The sequence below is a fragment of the Prionailurus viverrinus genome, chromosome D1 (genome assembly GCF_022837055.1).
Source record: "Prionailurus viverrinus isolate Anna chromosome D1, UM_Priviv_1.0, whole genome shotgun sequence".
Taxonomy (NCBI): domain Eukaryota; kingdom Metazoa; phylum Chordata; class Mammalia; order Carnivora; family Felidae; genus Prionailurus; species Prionailurus viverrinus.
The window spans coordinates 71,019,306-71,026,207 of NC_062570.1; the positions used below are offsets into that span (position 1 = coordinate 71,019,306).

At 40.7% G+C, this 6,902-nt stretch overlaps 1 long non-coding RNA gene across 1 annotated transcript; it reads right to left on the minus strand.

The window, feature by feature from the left end:
- Nucleotides 1-1,098: 1,098 nt before the first annotated feature.
- On the minus strand, nucleotides 1,099-2,521 carry LOC125176028 (uncharacterized). Its single transcript, XR_007156105.1, has 3 exons — nucleotides 2,407-2,521; nucleotides 2,243-2,271; nucleotides 1,099-1,190 (listed from the first exon to the last, which is right to left on the minus strand). It is a non-coding gene; the product is annotated as an uncharacterized LOC125176028 (long non-coding RNA).
- Between the last annotated feature and the right edge of the window lie 4,381 nt (nucleotides 2,522-6,902).

Consider the following 6,902-nt stretch of genomic DNA (forward strand, 5'->3'; position numbering starts at 1 on the left):
TAAATAAAGTCCTTCATTAAACTTCCTTTATTCACTCCTTTTAGGTATGCCATCTGTTGCCTGTTCTGATTTGTGCACTCCTGTGGTACCATTTAGATAGCTCTATCACTGTTCCTAACACATTGCATTCTAATATTTTTGCCTATCTGTCCATTTCTCCCATTAAACTCCTTAGAAAAGGTCTGAATTCAGGGAAAGAGTCCGTGTGACTTGGTAGAAAGGAACCTTCATTTCTTACGAGGGCTTTGCAAAGACCAGGGTAGAACATGCAGAGGCCAGAGAAAGGAGGAATCCCCAGAATGTGCAGAAAACCTGGGGGACATGGGAGTTATCTTTGAGAATCAGGTAAGGAACTGCCTGCCTGCCTGAATCCAAGGAGTCAATCTCGTTGAAAAGGGAGATAATAATTAAAAGGAAAATCAGAAAGCAAGGACTAAACACTCTGGACCAACTGATTAGCTGTGTCAACCTCAATACCAACTTGAGCTAAAATCAGAGATCCTTGGTCTGACATTTGGGGTTCACTTGTAGAGTCTTGTAGACCTCATCTAGTAAGAAGACCAAAAAGTATAAACAAAAGGGCAATGACTCTAAGAACTTTCATAGCTGTTAGAAGTGAGAGTTGGAGAACCCCTATATAGCATTTCTCCTTTCTGCCTAAGTTTTCAACAAATTGAGAAATAAAGATTAGGACAGATAGAGTAAAAAAATAATAATGATAATAGTAATGATAGCTCAAACTTCCAGAGCACTGATTTTGTCATAGGCACTGTTTTAAGTGCTTTGTATGTATGACCTCAGTCTTCAGGCCAAGTCTGTGAGTATGGTGGCTCCAACTCTATGAGGAGGGGCAGAGGGCTCTTAGTCCCAATTTGTGGGTGGAGAAATGGAAGCACAGGGAAGTTGAATAACTTTGCCCAAAGTCACATGGCTGTATTAAGTGGCTAATCTGGGGTATTAACCAGTTTGGCTCCAGTGTCTAACCACTATGCAATATTGCCTCTTAAGATAAACGTTTATTTTGGATAAAACTAATGTTGGAGAATGTGATTTGCATCCACGAACAGAAGGATTTCTAATAACGAGCGCCTGGTCGCAGGCAGTGCCGGTCTTCTGCAGGCTTCCCCGCATGGGGCCTGTCTCTGGAAAACTCAGACAAGGAAGAGCAGGCTTCTTTGCAGGCAGCTTGCCTGTGAGGAGAAAGAGAGAGAAAGACAATAAATGGGGGACTTGCCTATGCAAGCCCACTTTTTTTTCATGCTCATCGATCCGGTAAATTCTTTCCTGGGAGAAAAGAGTTGAGGGGTGGAGGAAGGTTTGTGGTGTTATATTAGTGGATCCCCCTCCACCAGGAAGGAAACATCAGGAATTGGGAAGAGGTATTTTCCCTCAATGCAATGTCCCTATATTTATTACTTTTTATTACCTTTTTAGTTCTTAATATCCATGCACATTGTACCGTAATCATTTACGTGTCTGTCTCTACCACCCTCTTCCTTCCTTGCCTATGCACTTTTTTTTTTTAATGTTTATTTTTGAGAGGGAGAGAGGGAGAGGACGAGGGGCAGAGAGAGAGGGAGACAGAGAATCCAAAGTGGTCTCTGCACTGTCAGCACAGAGCCTGATGCGGGGCTCGGACCCATGAGCCCTGAGATTGTGACCTGAGCTGAACTCAGAAACTTAACTGACTGAGCCACCCAAGTGTCCCTCACCTATGCACTGCTTAATGGCAGAAATCTTTTCTATTAATCTCTGGATCTCCAGTGCTTAGCACATGGTACACCCTCATTAATAGCTCATTAAACAGAAGAATGAATAAAGAGATACTTTTCTCTAACCCCCAGAAAATACAGAAGTAAGAATTTAATACACCCTAGGATTAGTTGTTAGCTCAGAAATGGGATTAGCTGCTTTAGACTTCAGTGCCTTAGTTTGAGTTCATTCTCAACTTCTTTAATTCCTGGCTTTTTTTTTTTTTAATGTTTATTTATTTTTAAGACAGAGAGAGACAGAGCATGAGCAGGGGAAGGCAGAGAGAGAGGAAGACAGAATCTGAAGCAGGCTCCAGGCTCTGAGCCCTCAGCACAGAGCCCGACGTGGGGCTCGAACCCACAAACCATGAGATCATGATCTGAGCTAAAGTCGGACACTTAAACGACTGAGCACCCAGGCACCCCTCCCCCCTTTTTTAAATATAAAGTCTTAACAGGTGAGCCAGACAAGTTGAAAACTTCCTACTTACCAGTGCTGCTATTCATGACTTTTCTGAACCTGGAATCAGAAAAGATGGTAAGGAACAACAGAGTCGTGTCTTGACACATATCTTGGTTATCCCTGTCTAGCAGAAAGAAGATAAGGCCTTCGGTGTCATTCAACCTGGTTTTGAAAACCCACTTTACAACTTACCTGTGTGACCTTGGGCAGATTATTCTTGTAGCATAGGAGCTATGTTCTACATGTTTTTAGGCAATTCCCTTCTGTGAGGACATTATCTGCTTTTCAGAAAGATTCTCATTTGACCGCTTTTATGGAATTATGCCCTGGCCCATGGTCTCATTTTCCATTTTTAAAATCTGCCTGCTTTATCTTCCAGACATCAGATTCTGCTGTCTGATAGCATGTGACTATCGAGAAATGTGATTATTCCTCTTACTTCTTTAATTTATCCTGTTTTTCTGGTTTGTGATCGTATCTCAATTAACTATTTCCTTGGTTACTGATTGACTTAATGGAATCCAGCTTCATTGACACAATTGTGAACTTTGGCTACCACTAACATCTACTTGAACCATAGTAGCTTGTCAAATTGCCTTGATATTTTTATTGCATCTTCAAGAACCACTGAAGCTTGCTACCAATGGTCACTTCAAAATGCGTCAGTTATTTTAGCATCTCAACAGAGTTATCCAAATGTAACATGTTTCCTTGACCAATCAAGCCTGTGTATTTTGTACCTGGTAACACATATTTCTGGGAATGCTATGTGGAATTATCCAAGTCCTAAGCATGTAAAGAAATGGTCATTTATAAACCAAGTCACAGAAATGAATAATCGAGAAAGACTTCAACAAGACCCAGTTTTCCAAAAATGGACTCCCACTGCATTATGAGACAACTTCTTGTCAACTTGCTTCATTTACTAACCCCTCCATGGTCCTCCTATTCCAATGAGCGAACCTCATTGTTGTTTTCACAGACTGTTGATTCACAAATTCAGAAACTATTCCCTGAGGGCTGCTGAGTAATAAGTAACAGTGATATTTGCACACATTCATGTAGGATTTCACAGTTTACAAAGGGTTTCACATCCATTCTCTTAAGTGGATTTGAGTTCTTGAACAGAGGGTCTTGCATGGTCCATGTTTATTTTTTTTTTAATTTTTTTTAACGTTTTTATTTATTTTTGAGACAGAGACAGAGCATGAACGGGGGAGGGGCAGAGAGAGAGGGAGACACAGAATCGGAGGCAGGCTCCAGGCTCTGAGCCATCAGCCCAGAGCCCGATGCGGGGCTCGAGCTCACGGACCGTGAGATCGTGACCTGATCCAAAGTCGGACGCTTAACCGACTGAGCCACCCAGGCGCCCCAACATGGTCCATGTTTAAACTACCAGAATAATGATCCTCTGTTTTGTATTTTTGACATTCTGGGTGTTTTTCTGCGTCAAGGCCACTGATCATCCATTCATTAATTCATTCAACTAACATCCATTGAATCTTCTTCCTCTGTATTAAGTACTGTGCTAGAAATTCTGGAAAAAAGTGAAAATGACATGGTCCTTGCATTTAAGCCTGGAAGAGAGATTTAAAATTAATCAACAAAGGGACACCTGGGGGGGCTCAGTTGGTTGAGTGTCCACCTTTGGCTCAGGTCATGATCTCGCAGTTAGTGAGTTCAAGCCCCTCATCAGGCTCACTGCTGCCAGCGTGGAGCCCGCTGTGCATCCTCGGTCTGCCTCTCTCTCTGCCCCTCCTCCGTTCATGCTCTCTCTTTCTCAAAAACAAACATTAAAAAAAATAATCAACAAAAATATGATGTTCAAATACTGTAGTACACATCTATATAAACAGCTAAAAGAATACAGCAAGAGAAGAGCTTCATTCCAGCCCAAGCTTTAGGGACTCTCAGTCTTCAAAGAGGAAATTATACATTAAGAAATCAACACCAGGGGTGCCTGGGTGGCTCATTTGGATAAGCATCTGACTCTTGATTTCAGCTCAGGTCATGATCTCACACGTTCATGAGTTCGTGCCCTGTGTCAGGCTCTGCACTGACTGCAGGGAGCCTGCTTGGAATTCTCCCTCTCTCTCTACCCCTAGCCTGCTCACACTCTCTCTGTCTCTCTCAAAAATAAATAAATAAATAAACTATTAAAAAAAAGAAATAAACAACAAAATAAAACCCTGAAACAAAGTAAGATTAATTTAAATGTATCTAAGTGTTTTTTTTTTAAAAATTCCATATAATAGATTCATATTTTTTTTCTTGAGGGTGTGGGAAACAGCAGAACAGGATGGATAGTTGTGAAATCTCTCAAACAAGGTAAGTTGTCACAACTTCAAAGAGGTTAGAAATCATTGTACTGGTACACAAGAAGTTTAAATGCTAGATTACTCAAATCTTGTTACATGTAATTTCTAGTATTTGAGCAATGAGCACTGGGAGCAAAATTTGTGCCAAATAAGCAGAACTAAAGGGTTTTAAGAGGAATCACTTACTTATCTTTATCTTAATAATTATGATAAGGTTACTACAAGGCATCAGAACCCAGATGAGTATTTCCCTTTCATAAATAAGGACATTTTAAGTTTTATAAGTGAAGAATATTGGGAAAATACTTTTAATTCTCATGTACCTAATAGTAAAAACGACAATGATATCCTATTTGTTTACAAACATTCTTGGTTAGGGTGTGTGTGTGTGTGTGTGTGTGTGTGTGTGTTTTAAATGGTGTTTTTAGCATTATAACACAGCAAAAAGCTCTACTTGAGTTCTTTGATAAATGTAACTGTAACAGAAGAAAGAATAAAACCAGTAGGATTTCCTCTATAACTAATATTGACCCACGTCTGAACTCCTCTGTTTATTCATGAAACAGATCCAAGCTATTGGTCCATCAGGATTTACTTCCAACCTTCACTGTTCAGACTGTACAGCCAGTGTAACTCCTGGCCTCTCAGGTGACTCGACTTACAGGGGTAATAGAAAAGGCCACAGCAGTGCTGGGAGGTTGCGAAAGAAACCCACGTCCTGGCCCCTAGCCCAGTAGACTAGAGTCCCTCAGCAAAAGAGACTTTCCACTGGTTACACTTGGGAGTTACCCTTAGTCTAGCCTTTGTCTCAAACCATCTGGAGGCCAAAAGTGCTAACAAGCCACTGACTCACTGGCAGAATACATTCAGTCTGGTGATTCTGTTCTGGAAGGCTGTGTAACAACAGAGATACTGGCAATCAAACAACAAAACAACTTCCTAAGTTTCAAGGTCATCCGAGCCTGGTTGTGGGATGGTATATTGATAACTGAGAGCAGGTACTGGAGACTTGTCATAGTGGCCAAGCTTTCTTTGTAGGAGAAAGAAGTCCTGTTCAGGTTTTGTCTGGTACCCTTTTCCTAGCTTTCTTAGAAGTAGCAAGTGTGGATCTCTTCTTAGAGAACCTGGAATTATGTCACAGCTCTCACTGTGACAATTGTTGGGAAAGTGTAATGAGACTTGGCAGTTTCCTGATAATCATTAAAATCATTTTAAATTTGACTTCTAAGCTAATGCCAGAGGGTAATAGTTTTAAGTTGTCTCAATCACAGTAATATGCAAGAAAAGTATTTCTCCTAACGAAGACTAGGTGTGTGCGTGTGTGTGTGTGTGTGTGTGTGTGTGTGTGTTCTGGTATACTTTGACATTTTCTTGTACTGGCTCTTACACTAACCTATCAAAAAAAAAAAAAATAGAGGCACCTTAGTGGCTCAGTTGGTTAAGCATCCAACTCTTGGTTTCGGCTCAGGTTCATGAGTTCTGAGGTCAAGCCATTTGTTGGGCTCTGTGGCTGCTGGTATGGAGCCTGCTTGGGATTATCTCTCTCTCCCTCTCTCTCTCTGCCCCTCCCCTGCTCATGCATTTTTTCTCTCTCTGAAAATAAGTAAACTTAAAAAAATTTAAGTAGACTCTACACCCAACGTGGGCCTTGAACGTGGGCTGAGATCAAGAGTCACATACTCTACTGCCTGAGCCAGGAGTTAGCCTAATGTCACATCTCTATCATCTGATAGTTCTCTATAATGTGTAAAATAAAATTAATAAGATAAACTGGCTACTTTTTAGGTGCTAGGCACTGTCGTCAATGCCTTACATTTGGTGGGGAACCATTTAGTCCTCATGATAACCCTATGAATTAAGGTCAGTTTATCTAAGTCAATTTAAGTAGCCATATTCTTGAATTTCATCCCCAATGTATTAATTCATTTATAAATTACTTATAGAATGTCTGTTCTAGGTACTGTCCTAGTTGCTCTAGATAGAAACAAACGAACAAAAAAGGTTGGGTACCCACTCTGCCTTTTAGGAGTTCAGGGTCAAGCAATTAATAGCCCTAATTGCATCTGACTTGCTGGGCATTGTGTAATTGATAGAGCATATTAATAAGGCTTCAGGCTCATGGTATGTGCATCTATATGGCAAACACATTCTTTTCTATTCCAGTTATAAGAAAGATTCAGAGACTGTTCGTAATGCTATAGGATAGGCGACAATATTCATTTAAGCTTTTGCCTTCGGGCTACATTAATTCTCCTACCCTCTGAAGAGATACTCTGAAGAAATATGGACTTATGAAAAAAAAAAAAGAAATCTGGACTGCCTGGATATCCCACAGAATATCCCACTGAGGCATTACATTGATGGCATCAT